This window comes from Pan paniscus, chromosome 22 (assembly GCF_029289425.2).
Source record: "Pan paniscus chromosome 22, NHGRI_mPanPan1-v2.0_pri, whole genome shotgun sequence".
NCBI classification, from domain to species: Eukaryota; Metazoa; Chordata; class Mammalia; order Primates; family Hominidae; genus Pan; species Pan paniscus.
The window spans coordinates 39,938,606-39,966,128 of record NC_073271.2 but is presented as its reverse complement, the minus strand read 5'-3'; the positions used below and the strand labels follow the sequence as shown (position 1 = coordinate 39,966,128).

At 55.3% G+C, this 27,523-nt stretch overlaps 1 protein-coding gene across 4 annotated transcripts in view; it reads right to left on the bottom strand.

Annotated features, from left to right (window-relative positions):
• AGPAT3 (1-acylglycerol-3-phosphate O-acyltransferase 3) overlaps positions 1 to 27,523 on the bottom strand; it is a 121,955-nt gene that overhangs the window by 26,692 nt on the left and 67,740 nt on the right. Inside the window, exon 1 of one of the 4 annotated variants that reach the window (XM_055105271.2) lies at positions 18,794 to 18,915. The exons of the other annotated variants lie outside the window; for them this stretch is intronic. The gene's annotated coding sequence lies outside the window, so the exon portion shown is untranslated. Of the gene's footprint in view, positions 1 to 18,793; positions 18,916 to 27,523 lie in introns of those variants that run through there. 4 annotated transcript variants of the gene reach the window in all.

Below are 27,523 nucleotides of genomic sequence, written 5' to 3'. Positions count from 1 at the left end.
ATGCTGCACAGCACACTGCAAACCCCACACACGTGCCACACACATACAAACCACACATATGCCACACACACCACACTGCAAACCACACACACGCCACACACACACCACACGCCACACACACACCACAAACCACACACACACCACACTGCAAACCACACACACGCCACACACACACCACAAACCACACACACACCACACTGCAAACCACACACACGTCACACACACACCACAAACCACACATGCCACACACACCACACTGCAAACCACACACACACCACACTGCAAACCACACACACGTCACACACACAAACCACACATGCCACACACATACCACACACACGCCACACACACACCAACCATACACATGCCACACACCACAGCTCATCACAAACCCCACACATGCCACACACATACCACAAACCAAACACACACCACACACACACACCACAAACCACATACATGCCACATACACACCACACACCACAAACCACACACATGCTACATATACCACACCACACCACAAGCCACATACACGCCACATACACACACTACAAACCACACATATGCCACACATCATAAACCACACACATGCCACACACACACCACAAACCACACACACGCCACATGCACCACACACACCACAAACCACACCTACACCACACACATGCTACACCACACACCACAAACGACACACACGCTCACACATATGGTGCATACCACACTGCAAGCACCATACCACAAACCACACACACTGTAGCACAAACCACACACACCACAGTGCAAAACACATACACATCCCACACGCACTGCCGCACACAGCCCCATACTCTCTACACCACACACACACAATTGTACCACACACCACACACTGCAACACATCCCCCCACCCCATGCACACTCATATGCACCACAGTCTCACACACACAACACACACTATACACATAAACATGCCACACTCACACACACACACTCTCCCATGCAAACCAGAAAGAAAAAACGAAAAGACTAGAAGAAATACACCCAAATATTGATAGTGATTAACTCGCGGTGAAGGCATCATAATTTTTATTTGATTTAGTATCTCATTTAAAAGATCCAAACTGCACAATCAATCTCTGCAAACAGAGCCAGGAGGCCTCACGAACCCCTCAGTGTGGGAATCAATGCCTTTCACTCCCACACTCGTGTGCATATTTGAAGCGTGAAAGATTTCTGTTCTGGTTTCCTGCACAAAAGGAGCGACTCCCCAGGGGCTCCACCGGCTCCCCCTTTCCTTCTACGCACGTCTCACAGTTTCAGCAGGGAAGCCAGTGGCCCCCCTCCACTCTTGGCAGCACTCCTACTGAGCGGCCCTACAACCCCCGTGTGGAGGGGGAAACCCGAGACCCCCGTGTGGAGGGGAAACCCGAGACCCCCGTGTGGAGGGGGAAACCCGGGACCCCCGTGTGGAGGGGGAAACCCGAGACCCCCATGTGGAGGGGAAACCCCGTGTGGAGGGGGAAACCTGAGACCCCCGTGTGGAGGGGAAACCCGAGACCCCCGTGTGGAGGGGAAACCCCGTGTGGAGGGGGAAACCCGAGACCCCCGTGTGGAGGGGAAACCCCGTGTGGAGGGGGAAACCCGAGACACCCGTGTGGAGGGGAAACCCGTGTGGAGGGGAAACCCGAGACCCCCCGTGTGGAGGGGAAACCCTGGCAGTCAGGCTGGCGGTGCTGCCAACCCCTGACTTGGTCCTCTGGAAGGGCGCTGAGTGCACTCCCATGGTGGGCAAAGGGGCGGGCTCTGGAGTGGCGCCAGCTGGCCTTCCACATTCCCAGGGCGGCCCCTGTTCCACACCGCCAGCTGCCCCCACTGTGGCCATTCTTGCACCCAGAGCAAGGCTCTCCATGGGCGCCCACCCCACCCGCCCATGAAACCCCCTGTCCCGACTCCACAGAGCACCCTCCATACAGGCCCCCACCCTCTGCCTCTCAGGGATTTGCAGGCGCTGCCTTGAATGGCACTTGGGGGCCACAGATGCCAGTGTCACTCCCACCACCCTTGGACGTTCTCAACCTATGGGGCATTTAAAGTCACCTCTCCCAGACACTGGGCCCTTGGCTCCCCAGAAACCGTGGGGACAAGAGCTCTGGTCATGGTTTAGGAATGGGCCTGAAACGCTTTCGCTCCTCCCCTCGAAAGGTGGAGGGTCTTCTTCCCTTTCTGACTATGGCCTGGACTTGGTCATTGCATCTGATGAACAGCCTTGCAGAAATGTGCTACGTGATTGCCAAGGCTAGGTCACAAAAAGGACAGCTTCTGCCTGGCTCTGCTCCCAGGATGGCCACATCACAAGGATGTGTGAGCGGCAGGTCCTTCCTGCGCGGAAGGGGCTGACCTCCTACTCCTGAGGGGGCCACCTGGGAGGCAGGCCCTCTGGCCCTGGTCAAACCTTCAGATGAGCCCAGCCCTGGCCTCAGCTCACCTGCAACCCCACAGCACCCAGCTAAGTCGCTCCTGAATTGCTGACTCCACACACTGTGGGGTTAAGGAGTTGTACTGTTTGATGCCACCACACTTTGGCCTGATTCATTAAAGCAGCAACAGGAAATTAATACCCTAGTTAGAAAGGACAGAAAAGACAAGGGGGCAACAAAAACACTTTTTATGGGCTTAACTTGTTCCACGGTCTGTGTTGAACACCTCTCACGCATTCCAGACTCTCAGATGACCCCAGCAGGATGCCATCACTGCCCCAGTTGACAGGTGAGCAAACAGAAGCACAGAGAGGCTTCGTGCATCATATGGGGCCACACAGGGAGTCAGCAGTAAAGCCAGTGCCAGTCCAGACAGCGAGGCTCAGAAGTCAGTGCTCGCCCAGACACACTGCAGCCCCCCCAGGGTGGGCAGGGGCCCCTTAGAGCAGAGCCTCAGACACGCTGGGCAGACCAGGCTTGCTGTTTCAGAACGCCTTTCTTGAGCTAGAGACGATATATTCGACCAGATCCTGAGTTGTACAGGGTGGGGGCCGCCCTGCAGCCCATCACCTGGCCCCCACCTGGCACACAGCAGAGCCCCAGGAGACCAGGTGGTCCTCACCCAGGGGCACACATCACTCCACACTGGCCCAGAAGAACCAGGGTCCCAAGAAGCCTGCTTGAGGGCCAGCACATCAGCTGTGATGCTCTGAGAAGCAGATGCCCGGGCTCCACAGCAGACCTGCTGATTCTGTTGCTAGGGCGCAAAGTACAGGAATCTGATATATTTTTTTTTTTGAGACAGATTATCTCACTGTTGCCCAGGTTAGAGTGCTATGGTGCCATCTTGGCTCACTGCAGCTTCCTGGGTTCAAGCAATTCTCATGCCTCAGCCTCCCGAGTAGCTGGGACCACAGGTATGCACCACCATGTCCAGCAAATTTTTGTATGTTTAGTAGAGATGGGGTTTCGCCATGTTGGCCAGGCGGGCCTCGATCTCCTGACCTCAGGTAATCCGCCCAACTCGACCTCCCAAAGCGCTGGGATTACAGGTGTGAGCCACCGCACCCAGTCATGACGTTTATTTTTAAAAATCAGATTCTCAGCCGGGCGCGGTGGCTCACACCTGTAATCTGAGCACTTTGGGAGGCCGAGGCAGGAAAATAGCTTGAACCTGGGAGGAGGAGGCTGCAGTGAGCTGAGATCGTACCACCGCACTCCAGCCTGGGTGACAAGAGTGAAACTCCATCTCAAAAAAAAAAGAATTTCATCCAGGAATAAATAACACACGATTAAGATGGGCTTGCCGAGTGTCCGTGCATAGTGTTATGGGTGTTGACAAGCTGAGCCGCCTGTGACCCCACCACACTGCAACAGGGAACATTTCCATCCAAGTCCTTCCCCACCCAGCCTGACAATGCAGGTCAGCTTTCCAGCTCTATAGGTTAATTTACCTTTTCTAGAGGTTCACAAACACAGAATCCCATGGCATCTGGCCCAGCCGGTCCAGCGCGGTGCTTCTGAGACGGCCCCGGGACAGCACCCAGGGCGCATCCGTGGCTGCTGAGTGACCCCCACGGCATGGATGTGCCACGGTGATACGCTCCCTGCTGACAGGCAGCTGGCACCCAGCCTTTGGGGGCCACAGATAGAGCTGTGATGCACATTCACGTCCTAGCCTCTGTGTGGATGCAGCTTCCCCTCGAGAATCCACTTTATCAACCGTCCTCGGTGTCACAAAGCGGCCAGTCCCTGGTCCATCACCTGAACCTCTGGGCTAGAAAGTCTATGCAGAGACTCCCCGGAGAGCCCACGCCTGCCCTCTGGCACATGTTTCTCCTGGCCCGGGTGCCACACAGCACTCAGTGCCCCCGGAACTCTGGCGTCTTGGGTCCAGCTCTCCTCGCAGGAAGTCTCTGCGGCAGTAAGCCCCAAAAAGGGTGAATGGAGCCGGCCAGTGCCAGATCAGAGGGGCTGGCTTCAGCCCTGGAGCCCAATTCTAGGAGCAAGTCCACCACCCTGCTGTGTGGCCCAAGGTCACACCCGGGACGGTGTCCCCCAGCTGTCTGCACGGCCCACAGCCTTTTGACGTGCTCCCTCGCTGAAGGCCACCTGCCCGGATCATCAACCTCTACGTCCTGGAGGTCCTAGATACGGAGTCAAAACATGCCTTCATCACTTACTACGGACCAGACTCCATTCCAAGAAACATCTGCTGTTCACCTGCTTAATTCCAGCTAGCGGAACTCAGGGGCCTCTCCCGCCCGCCTGCCCCCACAAGAGCGCTCAACACGGTTTCCCTGGGTCATTGCCATGTCTCTGTCCAGCCAGCAGTGTAGTTTCACTCACAGACCTCGCAGGTACCCTGTTCCACCTCCCCACACCCAGCCCGCCTGGACCTCCTTGATAAACCTGACTGCACAAACCTCCAATGGCAGCAGGCAGAGGCCGCCTCCCTCCCTGCAGAAGGGTGACGGTGAGGAAGGTGCCCTGCTTGGCCACACCGGTCCCCGCCTCCAGCTTCAAAGTCCTTTGGGCTGGCAGAGCAGGAAAGCATTGGGAGGGGCCTGGACTCAGTGGCCCCCTAGAGCATTTGCTCGTGAGCCCATGAGAGCGATTTTTAGGAAATTATGCATCCCCAGACAATGTGAAGTTGACGTCTACATTTTTATGTTTTATTTTTCATGTATTTACTTATAGAGACAGAATATCACTCTGTCACCTAGGCTGGAGGGCAGCGATGCCATCATGGCTCACACAGCCTTGATCTCCTAGGCTCAAGTGATTCTCTGGCTTCAGCCTCCCAGAGTGCTGGGATTACAGGCATGAGCCACTGCAACCAGCCAGCTTCTACATTTTTAAGCCCAAGTTTAAATATGCAAGGGGTGTAAAGTCTGGCATATTGTAGATTTTGACTCTGTAAAGCATAGTGTTTTTCTTTCTCTCCAATGTAGCTAGTAGAACCTAAATGCCATCATGATTTGACAGCCACCATTGGCACCTGTTTTCAAACCCCACAAAAAAAGCTCTTCTGGACAGCTGGCTTCGTTCCATTTGCTCCTGGAATCTGCATTCCCACTGCCCTTCTTCCACAGGATTTTATCATTGTGGAATATATTAAAAGTCTCTTTTGCTTAACATTAGGCTTGAAAGTCTTTTATTGATCACCGTAAACTAATATTCTGCAATGAAATATGTATGAACATCTAAAACTCACTTGCATATTTCTTATGCACAGGCTTCAAGCTAAAAAGGTCTCCTGGGCTACGTCACGGCACTCCCTCCATGTCCGTCCACATCTCCTACGAATCAGGACAGCCTGCTCACTAGGACACCATGAGCACACCCAAGAAATGAATACCGACAGAATACTGCCGAACATCCCGTCCCTGTTTCCATTTCACCAACTGTCCCCAGATGACCTTCCTAGCTTCGGGGATGCAGGGCCCCGGGGAGGACACCCATGCATTTGGATGGCACGTCTCTCTGTCCCCTTTCCCCGAGACGCTCCCCGCCTACTCTGGCCTGACGGTGTTGAAGCGGCTAAGGCAGCTCTCTGCAGCGTGCCCCACACCCTGGATTTGTCCGTTTCCTCACAATTAACTAGGGTTCAACATTTCTGGTCAAGAATGCATGGCAGAGCCGCTGGGTACTTCCTGCCACATCCCACTGGAGGCCCATAAAGCCACTTGGCCGGCGATGTGGAACCTCGCCTCACTTGGTGATGGTGGCACCACTGACACCCTGACCGCAGCAGATAGCCTGGGCAGCCCCCAGCACCCTGGGGACCTTGGAGAACGCCTGGGATAGAAGAGCCACACAGGGTGGGACCTCGGGCTCCATCTGATTTCTGGGGCTGGGGCTGGGAGGTGTGACAGCGGGCCTCTCCAGTCCCCATGGCACCTTTTCATGGCTGCTCAGATGCCAACGAGACACCGAGGACACTGAGTTGCTTCTGAGCCCCTTCATTAAACAACAGGTTTAGGTCGCCCAGAAGCTTGGTGCCAGCGCGTCTTCATTAAACAACAGATTTAGGTTGCCCGGAAGCCTGGCGCCAGCACATCTTGGTCCTGGGGCTTGATGGCTGCTTCTTGGGTTTTGTCCTGGCCCCTGCACAAGCTACCGGGGTCTGCACCTTCTTAGATCAGGGGAGCAAAGGTGAGGCACGAGGCTGCCTCTGCCTGGGCAGGGCCAGAGCACTGCTTGCCAATCAGAGCCCAGCCCCACACGCCCACACCCAACTCTGCCACCTTTTGTTAGGGTGAACTGAGTTCCTTCCACAAAGGTAATGCCCAGGTCCTCAAAATGTGACCTTATTTGGAGACAGGGCCCTTAACACGGTAATTAAGTTAAATGATATCATCAGGGTGGGCGCTGATTCCATCTGACCGGTGTCCTTATGAAAAAGGGAGACCGCCTGCAGTCAGAGCCCGGGTGAGAAGCCTCAGAAGGAATCCTTGACCTTGGACCTGCAGCCTCCAGGACCACAGGACGACAAAAGCCTGCAGCTGCAGCCCCGCCTCTGGTGCCGTCACACAGCCCAATCGCACTCACAGGCCGCCTTATCCCAGGTCTGTAGTTCTGGAGAGGTACGGGCCCATCCCCGTGTTCCGCCATCCAGCCCACCCCCTGCCTGCCCCAGGTCCTTCGCTGCAGCATGCGACCCTCCTCCCCGTCGCTGGTCCCTGTGACCCTCTTCCTCCAAAACCGGCCAGGCAGAGGATCTCACCCACAGGCAGTCTCCCCAGAGACCCCCCTTCTTTGCCAAAATCCCCAACCTTTCCGAAGACGCCTTTTTATAGAATGGAAACTACAGTTCCGAGCCCACCACCTCCGCGCCGCTGCCAGGCCCACCAGGCCCCTCCATTTCTTCCTTCTGAACAGAGGAGTCCCTGGTTTTCTCTGCACACATAGGACGGCAACTTCGTTTCTATGAGGGGTAAACACCAGTTCCTCTATCCATGAGCCTTTCATGCCTCTGTCACCAGCGCTGAAATCCCCCAGAGGAGATGGCACAGCCTCTGAAATATAGCACCATCTTCCCAAAATGCCACAGAGTGCCCACCCCAGCTGGCGTCCTGCTCTGTGCAGGGGCAGGAGCTGGGCAGAGCTGGGATGGGACCTGCTGTCCTTGGGTCCTGGGGTCCAGGAAGAAGATGTCATCACTGGCAACTATTCTGGGATCAGCAGACGCTCCCAAACCCTGGAATTCTCCCTTTGCCCTGCCCAAGCCGCCCTTCCGAGAGCAAGGCTAGCTCTCAGCAGACAGCAGTTGGCGGAGGAGAAAGACATTTCAGGATGCCAAAAGCACATCATTTCTGATGCTCTAGACAGGAGTTTTGAGTTGTGGGATAAAGATAACTTCTTAGTTCCATATGGATTTCAGTGATCCAAATCCAAGTCCATAATGGGGAACTGAGAAACGGCTGTCAGCTCCCTCCTTCCCCCCTTCCTCTTCTCTGTCCCACCCACCCCGCACCCAAGTGCTCTGGTGTAGTGGGCCGAGCAGACCTGGCCCCTGCGAGGTGGTGGCACGGGAGGGCCTTGTGTGCTGGCTGCACAGGAGGGGACCACGGTGAGCCCCGGGCTCTTGGGTGCTGGGGAAAGCTCCACTGTTACTGTCAGCAGACGCTGGAGGAGAAAGTCCACCATCAGGAACAGTAGAGACGCAGCGATATCTCAAAGGGTCTTCATTTAGGTGGCAACGTTTACTATTCAGAACACCGCCAAGAACCCGGAAATAAACTGCACACACTTTCTGAGAAGCCAGCCTAGGTGTCCCATAAGGAAAAAGACTTCACTCACAGTGGACCTTTCGGGCCCTGCATTGGGTCCTCCTTCCTCCCGCTTTAAACGCAGCGTGGACAAGTGTGACGGGCTGGTTTCCTGGCCCACAGCTCATTGGAAGTGCGGGCTGGGGAACAGGGAAGAGGGGCTTGCAGAAGGCAGGCATGCCGCTGACAGCACTACCTGGGGCAGAAACGAGCCCAGGACTTGAGGCCCCTTGGAGGCCACTGAGCAGCGAGGGCGCGGTTGCAGGCTCTCTGACATCACGCATGAGGGCACAATGCGGTGACTGTGGCCCACGCTGATCTCGTCGGAATGCTGAGAGAGGGTGGCCTCATAGTTACCACATTATCTGAGAAGTCTGGTAAGCAGCGAAGATACTACTAAGCATTCAACTAAAATTTTAGATGAAACAAACACAATCCTATTTTGAGGTTTAAAGGGCAAACTTCAGTTCTTGGGTAAATTCACTTACAGAGACCACCTTACCTTTTCATAAGCCTGAAAAACATGAAATTGTTGCCAGCCCAACCTTATCAGCATTTGGAATTAGCAGGAGACTAAAAGTCTGGCAGGAGGAGGTGAAACTGTCAGTCTGTGCAGACGATTGTGTAGCCTCAATACCCAGGAGAATCCAAATCTACTACAACAGGAACTAGAGTTGATAGTGATGCTAACAGGAATAATGTACAACATGCAGACTGCAGTGGCCTCCGAATCAGTCAGAAGAGACCAAGACAATCACAGAGTTTATCTCTTGCTCTCTTAATGGCTCCATGTCACCGGTGGCTCTGTCCCACATGGTCATCTGGGCCCAGGCTCTGGGGGCTCCACCACCTTCAACACGAGGCTTCCAAGACTGCCTGGCTGGTGCCTTTCAGGCAGGTGGGAGAGGGGGGAACTGGAAGTTTAGGGGAAGGGCTGCCCTCTACGGCAAGTAGGATGCAAGTTTGCAGCCCAGCGCAAGTGCTTACAGCTTGGGAGGATATGGATATATGATCCCCTTGTGTGTTCAGGAGCCAAGGAGAGGGGCCCAGCAGACCACCCCTCCACAGGAACACACAAAAGCAGGAGGTGTCTTGAAGGAGAGCGCAGATTGCAATAAGAAAGAGAAAATACCTAAACACAAGCTTCAGAGGAAATAAAGCCTCTATGAGGAAACCACAGAACATCTTGAAAGATACAAAAGCAGAGCTGAACAAATGGAAAAACCCCGTGTGACCAGGCTGCAACCACCCCTTCCCTGAACACATGCCCTTAGTAATGTGCAGCTCCTCCTGCCAAGACATGGAGTCTACTCCCCACCCTTTTGAACCCAGGTTGACTTCAGGGCTCACCCCATCAATAGAATGTGGTGGGATTGGTGTCACAGGACTTCCAAGACAGTCTTTAGAGCCTTGCCACTCCCTTACACCCTTGTGGCCATCAGAGGTGGTGGCTTGGGCTAGTCTGACAGAAGGTGGTCCCACATGGAGCAGAAATGGACCAGAAATGGGCCATTCCACCTGAGGTTCTCCAGGCAGCTCTAGCTGATGACAGTCACTCCAATGACCCCAGGGGAAACCAGCAGAAGAACCATGTTGCTGAGCCCAACCCAAATTGCTGACCCACAGAATTGAGGGCCCCCCGACATGGTGGTTGTTTTAAATTGATACATTTTGAGGTGGTTTGTTAAATAGTAATATGTAAATGATACATAAACCTAAATATATAACTGAATCCTAATTAAAATAGCAAAAGCTCCCCCCCAGCCCCAGAACTAGACATACTGATTCTATAGTTCATATGGAAAACTAAACAGGGAAGAAAAGCCAGGAAAATCATGAAAAAGAACAAGAAAATAGCCCTAAAATACACTACAACATCTAGAAAGCCTCAATAATTAAAATAGCACAGTACTGGCTTATCAGTAGACATGCAGACCAACAATTGAGACTAAAGAGTCAATGCTTCACTGACTAGGAGCAGCTGTCTGGGGCACCTCAGCACCTGGAGCAGGGTGTGGATCTGCAGCCACTGTTTGGGGACTTGGATCTCATGTGCACGAAGCACTGACTACACGTTAGTCAACAACACACATCTCACATGATCCATTCCATTTCTATTGTATTTATATTTCTATTGTATTTAGATACTGATAAAATAAATAAAATACAAAATTAAAACCACGGCTAGGTTCATGAGAATCTTTTAGCATTGCCTGTTTTCTCAACCAATGGATTTAAAGGCATAATTATAAGACATACCTAAAACCACTCCTCCAATTCCAGATAACAGAACCCTGCCTTTTGCAACATGCAAGTCACTGTGAGTTACCTACCTGCCACTACCCCCTTTGCTGGTAACAGAACCTCCTGCTATTATGGCAGCGCACACCCTTGGATATGGGAGGGAAGCCCAGCCCCAGATCTAAGCCATAAAGGTAATCCCATCCCCTCTTTGAGCAAGTGATCCAGGGATGGGATGGGCATGTGCCCTGGGTCCAGCCAGGGAGAAGTCTGCGGGGGCTTTAAGGGAGGCTTTTGCTTTCCTAAGACAAGAAACAAATACCTCTGGTCATCCCCTTTGTCATTCTTCCCTCCCTCGGTGAGGAGGCGGTGTCTGAAGGTGCAGGAGCCACTGTGGGAGCGTGAAATCATAGGTGTGAGGACAGAAGACCAACACTGTTGGTAGAAGGTGGAAGGTCCCAGATCCCCTTAGGGTCTGGGGAGCAGCTGAGGTCACACCAGCAGCTGCCCTCTTCAAGAGGCGGGGAAGACAAGAGGTAACGGTGTTTAAATCACTATCTCTGTTACCTTTGGCCAAAAACACAGCTTACATCATCAACAGCTATTACTCTTACTCACGTGGGCCTGGCATAGAATACAGATGCTTGATCAATGTTTTCTAAGCGAATGGCTCGTATTCAATATACATTTGTGAGAAACAGCCAGCATAGGCTGGGCACGGTGGCTCATGCCTGTAATCCCAGCACTTTGGGAGGCCAAGGTGGGCAGATCACTTGAGGTCAGGAGCTTGAGACCATCCTGGCCAGCATGGTGAAACCCCGTCTCTACTAAAAATACAAAAAATTAGCCGGGTGTGGTGGCAGGCGCCTATAATCCCAGCCACTCAGGAGGCTGAGGCAGGAGAATCGCTTGAACCCGGGAGGCAGTTTTTTTTGAAACTCAGTCTCAAAAAAAAAGAAAAGAAAAGAAAAGAAAAGAAACAGCAGCATGGCTTCTTAGTCCACACTGGTTACATGCCACCTCCGTTTACAGTTCCTGAAAGAACAACGTCACTCCTGAAAGAGTCCATGGAGCACTTCAGCAAACAATCTCATCTCAGAATCAAGGCCCCGACAGACACTGGACGGGCCCGAGATGGAAGTGACTCTGGACTCAGTGAAGAGGAGACTGCGACGTTTCCAGGCCTTGCTGGAGATGCCGGGGGCGTCACTCCAGCAGGTAGAGGCCAAACAGAAGCTCCGCCCGGGCAGCCCTGGTCGGCCTCTCTTATGAGACCCACAGGGCTGCACACTCTCCTGACTGCAGCTTTGGGCTGGATCAGTAGCCCCAGGGCCCCCAGGCCACTTCTGAAGAGGGCGAGAAGCTCCCCGCCAGGTACTGTCTCACCGGGAATCGGAACTAAAGACCAGGGTCCTAGAGTTATTTCCCCAAGTTGTGTCTGCCACTGCATCACTGCCAGTGTAAACTGCAAACCCTGGCAGGAAGAGGGCAGGGAGGAGGTGGAGCTGGGCAGGACGAGGGGAGGATGAGGGTGCTGGTGGCCCAGGATGGGAAGGCTGCTGGCCAAGGACCTCCCGCCCCCCACCCTCCTGTCACCTACCCCAGCTCTCTGAGCTCCAGAATTTGTCTCCTCTGGGGTGCTGTGACGGTCTCACTGGCCGGAGAGTGGTGATGTTGGGTGGGAGGTGGAGGGATGTGGAAAGCTCCCAGGGCCTGATGACTGCACAATGGACCTGTGACAAGTCTGCGGGCCTGCAGGACACAGCGGGCGCTTCCCATGCCAGGGCACAGCCATGCGCCAGGGCAGAAGAGCATTCTCCAAGGGTGGCAGATTTGTGGGGACCACACTCCAAAACACACACACACCCATGTACACACACACACATACATGCATGCACACATAAAACAGTCACAGCTAAGTTGACCTAGACATAATTTTCTTACAACGAACTATGCATTATAATAACTACTTTTACTCTATAGAAACAGATGGATATTTGCTGCATACTTATTCATTAAACTGGTCATCAATGTCTCATGCACTTTTTTTTTTTTTTTAAGAAGGAGTCTTGTTTTGTCCCCTAGGCTGGAATGCAGTGGCATGACCTCAGCTCACTGCAAACTCTGCCTCCTGGATTCAAGTGATTCTCCTGCCTCAGCCTCCCAAGTAGCTGGGATTATAGGTGCGGGCTACCACGCCTGGCTGATTTTTGTATTTTTAGTAGAGAAGGGATTTTGCCATGTTGGCCAGGCTGATCTCGAACTCCTGACCTCAGGTGACCCACCCACCTCGGCTTCCCAAAGTGCTGGGATTATAGGCGTGAGCCACTGTGCCTGGCCTCATGCACTTTTCATTATATTTTGCAATTTACAAAGTTATGTAGGAGGTGGAATTCTGGTTTCTGCTGGGGATGTAGAGAGCTTGTCACTCCCGCTCTCACAAGAATAAAGCCAGACAAACCGTAAGTTCTCGACTTTGCTTCATCCCATCAGAGACCTGAGGCTGCAGGACAACCAACTGGAAGCCGGGGGGAGACAGGGCCTGCAGGGGAATGGCACTGAGCCCTCCCGTCCCTGGGGCAGTCACGGGGCATCGTTGGTAAGAGGCGCTTGGCTGGAACCCCTGAGTCCTGGTGGAGGCTGAGTGTGTCTGGGCAGAGAGGGGAGTCCTGCGGGGACAAGGTGGAGGGCCCACCCTCCTGCTGGCTTCTCCTCATGACCCCTGTCCAGCCCCCACCAGGTGCCCACAGGGCTGCCTGGGGACGAGTCCTGACAAAGCCACGCTCCTGTGCAAGCGTGAGGTGATGTAGGCATTCCACAATGTTCTAAACAAAGAGTGCCTGGACCTTAAAGGTGTACTCATTATTTACCGATTCAAATGCCACATCTGTCATTCTACAGGCACCCTGAGGCACGGACTTGAAAAAATGCATTGATTCAAGATGGAATAAACCGAGTAGGTTTCAGAACAGCCACCCTTGGCCTGGACAGTGCAAGAGCTGTAGAGTGTCACCTCACAGGGCCAGCGGCGACCCAAGACACGGGTGCCTGGGAAGGGGGCTCTCTGCGGGGACAGGGCTCAGAAAGGCCGGACCTGTCCTGACCCACAGAACCAGGGTTCCCTGCACCTTGGCCGTCGTCTACCATTACGGCGCCCCGTCCGGATATAAAGTCAGAAAATCTCAGATGCACAAACATTTTGAAGTAAAAGATAGTTTCTAAACCATTACTCAAACCAATAAAATGTGAAGTGAAATGAAATGTGTAATGTGAATGAAAATGCTCCACAGTCCTCAGTGTGCACAGTTCAGCCGAATTTTCTTTAGGGTGACAGCTGTCAGGTGTGTGATGGGCTGTGTGTCTCTCCTGAAATCGCACACAGAACCCTCAAGCCTGGTAGCCAAGGTGCGACCCCGGGATGACCCTGGGACCCCGTAGGCCAAATCGCAGGCTTTTTACTTCCTGTCACCATAGTCCCCAGACTGGAAAACGGAGCTGGCTGGATGTGCACATATGCAAACCGCCACCTGCAGGGCCACCCATGCTGCCTCACCTTGTCATAGGTGCTGTTAAAACGTGCACTAGCCCAGCAGATGCCAAACTGTGGCTACGGCTCTGCCCTCCCTCTGGGCTTCTGAGAAAGGGTCCGACTTGCTGGCGTCAATCCCAGTGGTAGACCCCGAGGGACCCTTGCCTGCCGGAGCTGAGTCAGTGATGATGTCTCCAGGCGGGCTGGGGAGGGAAGCCCCTGAGGGCACGTGGCCCCCCCGCACCTGGACACCTCCCGCACTTGCTGTTCTAGAGGTAAGAGGTGATTCATGGAAAAGCGCTGACACTGCACATCTGAGCTTTTCCTCATTTCCTGGCACGGTGTATTGACCTCCTCCTGGGCTCCCTCTTTTCTTCTGCTTTCCCCAAATCCCCAAAAAGCTTAGATGAAACCCAAGTTTTGTTCTGGAATTTGTCCCTAATAATCCCACTGCACAGAGGCCGAGCACAGCCGTCCCCCTGCCTGCCTCCTGGCACATGCGTCTCCTGTCTGAGGAACAAGGCTGGTTTTCTGTGCTTTTCTGGGGAACAAGCCTCTGTCTTTCTCCCCTGTCAATCAGTGCCACTTAGGAGGAGGGGCGGCCTTGCTGGCCTCCAGGATCTGCCCCGCGATGACTCCTGCGGCCTCCCCTCCAGGAAAGAGAGTGCCCTGGAGTCCACAGGCAGCACCCGGGGACAGCGAGGCCAGTGCCCGCAGGCAGGGATGTACAGGCCACGCTGTTACCTTCCCTCTCTCTCTCTGCTCCAGATTCCAGGCAACCAGGGCCCACGGGGGAGGGACATGTGGCCCCTGCCCAGCCGCAATGCAGGGCCAGCACAGGAACCACTCAGTGGCCTCCTGGAGCCTGAAATAGCCATCGCTCCAGAGTGGCGAGGGCCAGGGCCTCCACTCAGCCTGCATTTCCGAGGTGGGGAGGGGCTGTGACATTTGGGGCACAGATTCTGCCACGTGGGTAAAATGCTGGGGCCCTAGCACACGTGGTGCTGTGGCTCGTTTCCATACTTGGCCCGAGAGGGAGGTGTGGCTCCTTAGAGAGGCGGCACCTGAAGTGGATGCTGCTGTCCTGAGGGGGCCCAGGAGAACACCCAGCTCCGCCGGGACCCTTGCTTCCCGAGGCAGCCTCATGGAACCCTCCCGAAGCTGCCACCACTGGGCCCAGGCACTTGCCCCTCCACTCCAGGTGAAAGACGCGGCGGGAAAGTGGTTTAGGCGGTGGAACGTTCCCTCCCTGTCTCCCTCTCGCCCTGATTTTAAACACAGCGCAGGCTTCTGACCTTGCTGAAAACGCTCCGGCCTCTCCTGATGTGGTAATAAGCTGCCACTACTGCCATCGCCCATCCTACACCAACAGCACGCGGCCCGCCCCGCCCCGACTCCAACCTCCCCTCCCGGGGGTGCAGCTGCAGCCCCCTTCCTCCGTGACACAGGCCGTGGCGGCTGAGGCCTGGCAGGCCAGGCGCAGGGAACCAAGGTGCCCCAGCAGACTCTCAGCATGGCCTGGTGGCAGGAATGGCCGAAAGCCGAAGCTGAATGTGAAACTTGCTGACCCCTGAGGACTGGCTTTCTCTTGAGGGTTCTGGGAAATCGAGCCCCAGGAGGGTGAGGACTGCCTGTTCACCACTGTGCGTGCAGGGCTTAGCCAGTGCCTGGTATACAGTAGGCGATCGATAAAATCCTATGGGGGAGCAGGAGGGAGGAAGGAGGTTTCTGGTTTACAAGTAGAAAATGATGTCCCGGGCGGGCGCAGTGGCTCACGCCTGTAATCCCAGCACTTTGGGAGGCCGAGGCAGGTGGATCACGAGGTCAGGAGATCGAGATCATCCTGGCTAACACGGTGAAACCCCGTCTCTATTAAAAACACAAAAAATTAGCCGGCGTGGTGGCCGGCGCCTGTAGTCCCAGCTACTCGGGAGGCTGAGGCAGGGTAATGGTGTGAACCCGGGAGGCGGAGCTTGCAGTGAGCTGAGATCACTCCACTGCACTCCAGCCTGGGCAACAGAGCAAGACTCCATCCCTGCCCCCACCCAAAAAAAAGAAAAGAAGAAAATGATGTCCCAGCATGACCACGCACCCTGGCCACCCGGCCCTGGGGAGCGGTCCTCCCTCCCTCTGCTGTGGAAATGCCAGATGAACAAGGCTCCGAGGCCTGTCTTCCTCCATCCCCAACAGGCAAGGGGCTCTGAGGGCTGCCAGGACGGCTTTTTCTCTGTATACAACACAGGTGACGGGAGACAGAACAGAGGTCCTGCTGGGTCTCCCTGAGCCCAGATGAGGCAATGGCACCGCCCTGCCACCCTCCTCCCGCCAAGTGAGCCACCGAAGGGGGCTAAAGACAAGACCCCACCTGACCACAGCAGCCCAGGGTGACTGCTGCACCCTAGGGTGACCGCTGGCAGGCGTGGCTGCAGGGCCAGGCACCCAGCTGCCACTTGTGGGGTTTTCTCAGCATTCGGAGCCCCTGCTGCCCATTAAGAACAGGTCTCTGAAGATGAACGAGAAGCTGCTCTTTTCATGTGGACCGAGCACAGAGGGTTCCTGGTCCAGAACCCCACGCTCAGAGAGTCACATACTGAACACCAGTGGCCACCGCAGGGGCGGGCGTCTCCAGGAAGAGCTGGCATTGTGGGCTCCCTGCTGTCCGTCGCCTGGTGCCTGGGCACGTGTGGCGAATGCAGGGTGGGCAGAGGTGCTTCAGGAGCGCCTCATGAAGGACGCCAGACTCCCAGGCTCCTGGTGAGTGGCCAGCCCTCCTTCCTGCTCTGGGAGGGAGCTGGCGAGGCCTCCCTGGACCCGTGGTGCCATCAATGCAGAATCGCTCCTATTACAGGCCCAGCACCCACCGTGAGGCTCAACGTCTCTGTCCCCACAAAAAAACCAAGCCGCCTCTGTGGCCCTCCAGGTCAAACAGGATCAACAGGGACCTCACAAGCCCACAGGTTCCGGAAGCTCCCAGGTCGTACTGCAAGTGCCACTAAATGGCACCTGTGGGTACGCTGCCACGGCGCAGGCCACCACTTGAGGCCTCGAATTCCACAGCTAACTTACTGAAGACCTGAGGGCAAAGGAGAAATGCACATCCTTGGAAACGCTGTGGGTGAGGAGGTGGCACAGCCAGTCCCCTGCCACCTGGTCAGCAGGCTGAAGCTGAGAGGCTTGGCATAAGCCAATTACGAGCAGCTGCTCAGGCGCAATGCTGCACTCTTCCCAGACAGAGGCGCTCTTTTCCCAACACATAATAGGTCTTTCATCATTTTGAGCATTTGTGAAACTGCATAGCTCACGAATCCCAAGAAATGACTTGATACCCTTTCTCCGCCCAGGCGCCAGGAACGGTCCATGGAAGCTGCCAGAGTCGCCCGCTCGCCGGGGCCAGCCTGCCCTGTGTACATGGCCCCCGTCACACTCGCGGTAGCCCCAGGTTGAGGATGAGTGAGCGGTTGTTCCTGGGGTTTTGGAACCCTCACCAATGACCGACCCCCTTGCTCAAACTCTCAGAGGCCCCAAATCCCAGGCTAATTTGTCTCCTAAATTCCACACTTAGGTTCTGTTTGTTTTTTAGAGATGGGGTCTCGCTCTGTTGCCCAGGCTGGAGTGCAGTGCATAATCACAGCTCACTGTGGCCTTGACTTCCTGCGCTCAAGGGATCCTCCTGCCTCAGCCTTAGGATTCTGTCTTTTGGCTCTGGGTAAACCTCTTTGTAAATAGTATTGATCGTTTTTACATAAACTGAGTCATGGGGAAGACTGGGCATCCTCCTGCCTGTGTCACCTGCAGTGACCCTCCCCGCTGTTAGCAATGGAAGTGCATTAATCGGATCTATAGAAGAGAAAGCTTCCAGATCAGAGAGAAGCAGCTCCTGGCCAAGTGTGCACCAAGAAAAACAAACACAATCTAGCGTGGAACCTCCAGGGGAGCTGTGGTCTCTTCCTAGGAAATCACCCCGTTCTCCGGCTCTAGAAAATAAAGTCGGCACCCAGACTTGGGGTTTTTGGGTCCCCCCAGCTGCCCCCTGCACCACCTGGTACCATCATCACACACCCCATGGACAGAGGCTGGCATGCATCTTGTGCCCTTTGACCCTCTGCAGAAACAGCAGGCGGCATCAGTGTCCCGTTTTACCAACGAGCACTGGAGGCCTGGAGCACAAACACCCCATCTAATCCCAGCCCGGAGACACAGCGGGGTTGGGACCGAGTCTCTGAAATCCTAGGCCAGCGTGATCTGTGACGCCTGCTGATTCTCAGCTTCTGCAGTAAGAGCTGGCAGGGACTCTGGTCAAGGGCAGCTGGGAAATCGCCTGCGATCACCATAAACCAGCCCATCAGGCAATGGGTGTGACAGAGCAGCGCCACTTTGATGGTAACTACGCATTTTCTGCTCAGGGTGCAGATCACCATGTAAATCAGCCACCCTACAGCACCTGCCTTGGGGGGCAGTGGGAGTCTGTGCCCATACATCAGGCACTTGTCCGTCCCAGGACATGCCAGGCATCTACAAACACCGCCCAGATGGTATGAAACCGCTCAGCTCCTTCAGGAATGTTCTGAACAAAAACCCCTTTGCAGAAGGATGGGAGAGCTGCCCAAGGACCCCAGGAGGGATCAGAATGAGTTCCTGCCATCCCCTGCTTCCCTACCTCCCAGGAGTTCCCCTGCAAAAGGCTAGGCAGGGTTTGTTGACATGCAGAGAACGGTCCAGAGCTGGAAGAGGAGGGGAGCACACAGTAAAGGCCCCCAGGACTGCCCAGGCCCCCGGGCCCCGGCCTCACTCACCAGTAGAAGTAATAGGCCAAAGCCACCGCCAGCAGGGCCACACAGATCCCTGAGAAGAGGCAGGCCGGGTAGCTGCTCAGCATCTTCAGCCCTCAGTCCTGTGCTGCCTGAAGCCGGCGAGAAGGACCTGCGGGGAGCAGGTGTCAGCCTGGCCGAAGGGTGAGGAGCCCAGCTCAAGCGGAGGGATTAGGACCTGGCCTGAGCTGCCCAGGCTTGGCAGGGGCCGTGGCCACCCAGAGCATCTGCTCAGCAGGAAGTGGGTGCTGGGCACCCCCAGGGTGCCACCTGCGTGGCCAGCACTGTCCTTCTAGTCACAGAGACCAACTCAAGGGACCCCAGGAGCGCGCTGAAGCAGGACATACACACGGGCCCGTCCTCCTGCGCACGGCTGCGGGCTCTGCCGTCGGGGCACCGGCTAATCCAATAAGCAGCTTTTGGCCAGGAGCTGCTCACTGTAAACAGGCAGAGTCACAGGGCCAGCCAGGATGCAGGTCAACGAGCCCCACCCCGGCACAGACCCCTAGGACCAGGGACCTAAGAGTGCCCACATCTTCCTCCTCACAACACCAGTGTGTCAAGGGGCCAGGTTGTGGGTGAGTTGGTGAGGTCTACCCTGTGCTCAGCCGTGGGCTAGCAAGATCCCTGAAAGGCCTCCAAGTGATAGGCAAACGTCCTGCATGTGGGGCATGGCTGTGGGCTCAACAGAGAACAGCCACCCAGCCTGCCTGACAGGCCAGGTGCCCGCGACACTCTCTCCAAACTGCAGCAAGGTTTGCTACACGGCGGTGCTCCGGGTCCCATATCCAGAGCTCCCACGCTGGAAGAGCTGTGAGGTGGGCCGCCTCTTATCCTCCAGAAGTCAGGCACGTCCCTCCATGTCTCTCCAGCCTGAAACCTCTCAATCTGAAATGGAGTTCAAAGGCTAAACTAGGGAGATGAGATCAAAGGACCCAGGGACCAGAGCATCGCCCTGGGAAACCTCCTGGGGCGCGGGAGGCCCCCGACAACAACAGCGACGGGGGTGGGGTGTTATCAAGGGAGCGCCCGCTAGAGGCCCTCGACAGCACACGGGGACGGGGATGGGGTGTTACTAAGGGAGCGCCCCCTGGAGGCCCGGCCAGTGCATTCTCACTCAGGGTCACGGGGCCACAGTGGGATAAAGTGAAAGTCACTGCTTGTGCATCTCCCACGGCATCAGACACAAAGAACCTGTCCCCAGCAGGGTTTGCCCAGGATGCTCCCCTAGCCTGGTCGCAGCCCCGTCCCAGCCCTGGTGCGGCCCCTGCGTGCTCTGTGGGAAAGTGTGGACTGAGAGGTGGGAACCGCTCAGCTCAGTCCTGACATGCTCAGCCTTTACTTCTGTGAACCTGTGAACCTGGTGGAGGAGAGAGCGTGATGGGGCAGCCGCAGCCTTCCAAGGCCTGGGGGAGCCCCTCCTTCCCCCTCACAAGGCTTCAGGTGACTGCATCCCCGGCCAACACACTGACCCCATGTGACTCCACGTGACACCCAGAATCGCCCGCTAAGCCACTCCTGGATTCCTGACCCTCCGCAGCTGTGTGAGATAATAGATGTCTGTTGTTTTCGCTGCTAAGTTTGTGGGTAACTCGTTACACAGCAATGTAACAAACACGGTAAGGCAACCAGGCAGATCAATATGAGGCGCACCATTTACTGGAAGTATTGGATGACTATTTATAGGGCTGGAGTTAGTGTCTGAACAAAATAGAAGATTTGCAGGCCGGGCACCGTGGCTCACACCTGTAATCCCAGCACTGTGGGAGGCCGAGGCTGGTGGATCACCTGAGGTCAGGAGTTTGAGACCAGCCTGGCCAACATGGTGAAACCCTGTCTCTATTAAAAATACAAAAAATTAGCATGCCTGTAATCCCAGCTACTCAGGAGGCTGAGGCAGGAGAATCGCTTGAACTCGGGAGGCAGAGGTTACAGTGAGCACTCAAGCCTGGGCAACAAGAGCAAGACTCTGTCTCAAAAAAAAAAAAAAAAAAAAGATTTGCAGATTCAAGAATTCTGACTTTAATCCTCAGTACGTTCCTTCTATCCCAATGAGCGATGTTAACTAACTTAGCTCTCTAGTGTGAAATGCACATCATGGAACCAAGACATTCATTTAATCCTGTTAGCAGCCCAAGAAACCCAACAGTGAGTGTGAGTGTGAGTGTGTGTGTGTGTGTGTGTGTGCGCGAGAGAGAGAGAGAGAGAGAGAAAGTGGGGGAGAGAGGAGAAACGCAGCCCTCCCACCAGACAACAGCAAGCGTGTGAGCTGCTTCCTCCTCCCTCTGCAGCGAGGACCCAGACAACTTCCTTAGTCCAGCACTGTCTGCACAGTCACCCCAAAATATGCAAATATGACTGGCTGCCCACACAACCTCTGCCTGGCACTTCTTCTAACAAGACCCTGCCTGAGGTATAGAAGGCAATGGCTATGCAGAAGTCATCTGGTTTCATGGGATGCGTCCTAATGACTGCCTTAGAGGTAGTTAATGAGAGAGAGAGGAGTCTTTTGGAGCTTCCAGAAAGGTTTCAGCCCCTGACAAAAGATTGCAAAAAGGAATTTCCCTTTTCCTGTCCAGGCATGGTGGCTCACGCCTGTAATTCCAGCACTTTCGGAGGCAGGAGGATCACCTGAACACAGGAGTTCAAGGCTGCAGTGATCCAGGATTGCGCCACTGCACTTAAGCCTTAGTGACAGAGGGAGACCCTGTCTCCAGAAAAACAAAACAAAACAAAACAAAAAAAACTCCCTTTTCCTGACATCAGACTTATCTGTATCAAGTTGTGATGGCTGGTGCAGAGGCAGCCACGATGTCACCTCAAGGAGACAGGCCTACAGTGGAAAGCAACCTAGAGGGTGGCCCAGAGGAGGAACGGATATAGCCAGGGGCCTTGCGCGCTTCCGCCAAGCCAAGCAAAGGCCAGCGTAGAGGAGCTGACCCCTGGGGCTTCCCACCTAGGTCAGCTCAAGGCAGATTCTGCTACTTTCAGCTCAATTCACCAGCACCCCACCCAGTGGGCCTTTGGGACTCACACATATCTAGGGACCAACTTCTTATCTACATGCTTTGCATTTCCCAAAATCCAAAAGTCACTCATGGGTACCCCTGTGATAATAGCAAGCCTGAGTTTTCTCCAGGGCCACAGGAAGCCATAGGGTCAACGTTCCCCCACCCAGGAGTGCCAGCCCCACTCAGGTTTGCAGGCAGGGTGTTCTTTTATCTTAAAGCAAACATGGCTACCATTCAGAACAGTACGTGAATGGAGAATTCCTTTTAAAAACAAAACCAAAGATTTCTATTAGAGAAAAATACTTGGGGGAACCAGCGTCCCAGGGACCCACAGCCTACTCTAAATATGTCATTTTTTTTTAAGAGGAAAAAAGCTTGTTCACATCTTGAAGATTTTAACAAATTTTAGGGCAAGGAAACAGGCCGTGCAGTTGCAAATACACAGGGAAGCCCTTTTCGCTGAGGCACAGAGGCCTGGGAGCCGCTCTAGGCGGAGCTGACACGGGAGAGCCAGGCTGGCGCCAGGCATGGCTCCACTCAGAAGCACTAGGCCTCCGCGCCTCCATCCAAGAGCTGCGGTCGGGAAAAGGAAAGGATGTTTTTGCCAAGGTATCTGAAGTCTCTGTGGGCAGCAGTCGGGTGAGCTTTTCGGCTGTGATAGAACAGAAGCATTATAGGGGCAGAGCTCATTCACGAGCAGGTCTTTCAACACAGGCATTACCGGCATGCCACCTGATTCTCTCACTGTGTCTTCCTCTGCCGGAGAAATCCTTGTACATGAGGAGACAACTAAAACTTGCAGGTTTGACTCCCAGGCCATTCTTCTGGAGGGAGGCACTGTGGCCGTGTGCCAGGAGGGCAGAGGCACTGGCCCCACGGAGGACAAGAGTCTGCTCTCAGACAGATGAACGCTGCAGGTGCACCCACAGAAAAGTCCACAGTCCCTGGTAAACAATGCCGTGCTCGCCACTGCTAGGGGAGGCTCAGGAACCCGGCTGGGGTTGGAGGCCTGGTGCCAGCCTGGTGTGACGTCAGGCACAAGGGGCTGGGGCCGCATTGTCCTCCCCTCTCCCTGCTTTTGCTTCAGTCCTGGCCTCTTTGGGCTGCAGAGCTGCGGTCCTGGCAGGTCACTTGACTTCTCTGGCCTTGGCTCCCCCTCTTTGAAGTGAGCAGATTGACCACGACGGCTGTCCCCAGGGGTGCCCGAGCTGCAGGTGTGGGGGCCAGGGCTGCAGCGTGTGACCCTGCAGTGGGGCCTAGGCCTGGCTTAGGAACAGCTGGGCGGGCTCCGCTACCGTTCTACACTCTGGCTTCTGACTCGAGCCGCCATCAGGGAAAAAGCCTGGCATGATCTGTGTGCTTAGCGCGCCTGGAGAGCCAGGGCACTGCCCCGAGCCCCGAGCCCTGGCTGAGGCTTCTCCACTCCTTAATCTCCAGAGTAGCTGAGGTGCTGTGGGCCTGAGTCTGAGCTCCTCTGTGGCCGCCTGAGATGATGAAGTCAGGTTGTCCTTCCTGCCCTACGCCTGGGTCACTGCCTTTCTCGTGATAAGGAAAAAAAATCCCTTCCTGGGAGAGTCGTTCCCTTTCCATGTCTGAATAACAGACTCCCCAAATGCCAGGTGGACCCAGCCCTGAGGCCCCAGAATGCCCCTACGAGCAGTGAGCATCTGTGGGCCCGGCCTCAGGTCTCTCCGAGCTCCGCGGCGGCACCGATGCCCAGTACTGCGTGCAGAGGCCGCCCTGCAGGCCGCTCCTGGACTTGACCTCTAAGGCCACTTCTCACTGTAAAAACTGTGGGGACATTGTGGGGCCTATGCTGGCCCTGCCCTCCTCCTGAACGGCTTCATGCCTGCCAGGGCCAGGCGCTTGGGGGCACTCCCAGCTGGGGACCCCGGCTCAGCCTCCCCGGGGCTGGAGGGAGGCGGGATCTGGGTGCTGCTACTGGAGGGCGCTGCCCCTGGGTCCCAGCTCTGACATTTGCTTTTGTGGTGTGTCCTGAGCCTGCCTCCTGCTCCCTCGCCACACAAGGCCACCACACGACCCAGTGTGTAACACAACCGATACCCGCACAGCAAAGCGTGCTAGCGCGGCACGGCACTTTGGTGACTTGGCAGAGCTCTCCAGAATTGCCAGGTGCTCCCCACTGCTTCCTCATGCTCTCAGGTGAGAAGCCCCCTCTGTCCAGCCTCCACACTGGTTCTGTGTGTGGCATGTGAGTGGTGTGGGTGCCGTGGGTGGTGGATGGCACATGGGTGGCATGGGTAGTAGCGTGGGTGGCGTGAGTGGCGTGGTGGTGTGTCAATGGCATGTGAGTGGCATGTGAGTGGCGTCGGTGACGTGAGGGGCAGAGGTGGTGTGGGTGGCATGGGTGGCGTGTGAGTGGCATGGGTGGCGTGAGTGGCGTGATGTGACATGGCAGCACGTGGGTGGCATGGCGTGGCTTGCTTTGTGCTGTGGCTCCTCCACCATGGGCACGTGGCCTCCTCGTGCTCCCAGCTATCTGAATGTCATCCTGCTCACGACCAGGGCTTGAGCCCGCCCCTCCGCAGGTTCCCGCTGTCCCCTCCTCCGCCCCATCACCATCGCACACCTCCTAGTCTTACCTTCTGGTTACCCCACGGGGCCTAAAGGAAACAGTTCTTTTCTTCCAGGTCCTTTCCCGTCTCTGACACCTAAGCCATGCTGCCTGTATAACATCCTAGTGGAGGCCCAGCCTCCTGATCTACCAACGAGGTTGCGCTGCCACGCAGGCCAGGGCCAGGCAGCCGACGGCCTGGGGACTTGCGGAGCCTCTGTGGCCTCTTATGAAGTCACCATCTCTGAGCATGGGCACAGTGAAGGAAGACGAGGCCTGGAGGCCCCTCCTTCCACCCTTGGGAGGTGGGGACAGGCACACTGCAGTGAGAGGGCTGGTGTGTGGGAGCCGGTACTTGGGGGGCTGGCGTGCTCGGGGAGCTGGTTCTCAGGGGATTGGCATATGGGAGCTGGTGCTCAGGGGGCTGGTGTTCAGGGGGCTGGTGCTCGGGATGGGGGGGCTGGTGCTCAGGGTGGGGGGAAGCTGGTGCTCGGCGGGGCTGGTGCTCGGCAGGGGAGCTGGTGCTTGGCAGGGGAGCTGGTGCTCAGGGGCTGGTGCTCGGGCGGGGAGCTGGTGCTCGGGGAGCTGGCGTGCCGGGCACTCATGTCTGCCTGTTCTCCAGCATCCAGGTCTCAAAACCTCATCACCCAAACTACCAAGGATGAGCAATGTGGGGCAGACACCTGCTCCACTGCCCCTGCCCTGGTATGGCATACGGCAGCTGGTCATGACTGAGAAAGGAAGCGGCACACCAGGTGTGGCCAGCCCACACCGGGCCAGCACATGGGGACCCCAGGCTGTTCCAGACCAAGGGCCTCCTCTCGTGCACCCACAGACCCCGTCCTGCTGCTCAGTTCTAACCCTCTGGCGTTTCCATGCCACCGTCCACTCTCCACGTGAGGCTCGTGGCAGGCACGGGAGCGCCGTCCTCTGGCTCTTGCAGCTGGTGCTTGGGCCTGTGCTTGGACGGAGGCCGCCGGGGCCTCTGGGCATCTGGTATGCGGCGTCCTTCTCTCCTGACTCTCCCCTCACCTTTCCCATGTGCTGCCCCTCCCACACTTGCTGCTACATGCCGAGACTACTGGAGCCTAACCCCAGTGCCAACCGCTTCCAAGCTGCGCCTCAGTTTCCTCAACCATAAAGAAAGAATAACAACACACGGATGCCAGCAGGCTATGGAGAGCCAAAGACCCCTGGGGCGCACTGAGAACAATGCTAGGCATGGAAAATGCCAAGAAGCAGCCAGGAGTATGATGACATCATCGATATTCCCAAACCTTTCCCCATGGAGAAAACAGATGGCAGAGCTTTAAAAAAGATACATGACAAAAGCAAACACAGACCACTGCGATTACGGCAAACTAAACAGCTTCTGCATGACAAAGGGAGCGACAGGGTAAAGAGACGACCCCCAAGGGAGAGATAACCCTGCAGACCACATGCCCAATGCAGGCCCAGCATCCACGGGGTAAAGGGGCTCAGACTCAATAGCAAGAAAGCAAACAGCAAAGGACCCGAACGGCTGTGCCTCAGAAGGAGCCACACCGACAGCCAGCAGGTTAACGAAGAGCTGTTCGGCATTATTAACCATCAGGGAGAAGCCAATCGAAGCCACAGGGAGGTGTCATTTCATGCCGTTCAGTTGGCTATTATCAAAAAGACGAATGTAACAGGTGTTGACGAGAACGCAGAGAAAAGGCACCTGGCACGCTGTGGGGGAGAGAGAGCGTCAATCAGTGTGGCCACTATACAAACCATCTGGAGGTGCCTCCAAAAGTCAAAAATGGAACTACTGGCCCAGGGCGGTGGCTCACACCTGTAATCCCAGCACTTTGGGAGGCCAAGGCGGGTGGATCACTTGAGGTCAGGAGTTCGAGACCAGTCTGGCCAACATGGTGAAACCCCATCTCTACTAAACATACAAAATTAGCCTGGCATGGTGGCGGGCGTCTGTAATCCCAGCTACTCGGGAGGCTGAAGCAAAAGAATCGCTTGAACCCAAGAGGCGGAGCTTGCAGTGAGCCGAGACCGTGCCATCGCACTCCAGCCTGGGCGACAGAGCAAGACTCCGTCTCAAAAAAACAAAAGGAACTACCATAAGGTCCAGCAATCCCACTTCTGGGTATGTATCTAAAGGAACTGAAATCAGTGTGTCAAATAGACACCGGCACGCCCATGTTCACTGCAGCATCACCCCCAACAGCCACACGATGGAGGCAGCCCAGGTGCCCACCAACAGACGAATGGATAGCGAGCGTGCGGTGCGTAACGCTGTGTTATTATTCAGCCATAAGGAAGAAGGAAGTCCTGTCACTGGCAACATCACAGACAAACGTGGTAGACCCGACACTGAGTGGATAATCAGCCAGTCACAGAACGACAAGTCCTGCACGACCTCACTTACACGAGGAATCGGAAACGGAGATCTCACCAGAACTGAGAGGAGCACGGTGGTTACCAGGGGCTGGGGGCTTGGGCAAGGACAGGCAAGGGAGGTGCTCATCAAAGGGAGCAGTTTCAGTTAGACTGGAGGGACATGTTCGTGATCGACCGCGCTGTGTGGCGACCAGTTAACAATAACGTATCATGTTTCAAAATCAGGGAAAGAATAGATTTTTAACATCCACACCACCAAAAACGATGTTGGTGAGCTGACAGCTATGTTAATTAGCTTAATTAATCTTTCTACAATGTACACATAGATCACATGCTACTCCATAAATATACACAATCATATTTTGTCAATTATAGACAGATGACAAATAGGTAGTAGGTAGGTGTACACACACACACACACACACACACACACACACACACACGAGATCCTCTTCAGGTAAAAAGCAGAACGGAAACAAAACCTCAACCTGTATGGAACACTGAGACAGCTGGAGCTTTTCATCATGCTCTTTACAGCAAACCTAGAATGTTTAGAATCATGGTTTGACTTATTTTGAAATAATGGATTTTGGCATAAGACCTTCTGGTGGTGTTTCTGATGAATGGGAGCTGCACTGTCTGAATCCTGACGACACTGCCGGTGGCTGGGGATGCTCAGTGTCAATCAAAGCTGAAGCACGCGGCAGTTCTCTGCCTGGGAGTCGCACTAACGGGGCCGATGTGGCGTCCTAC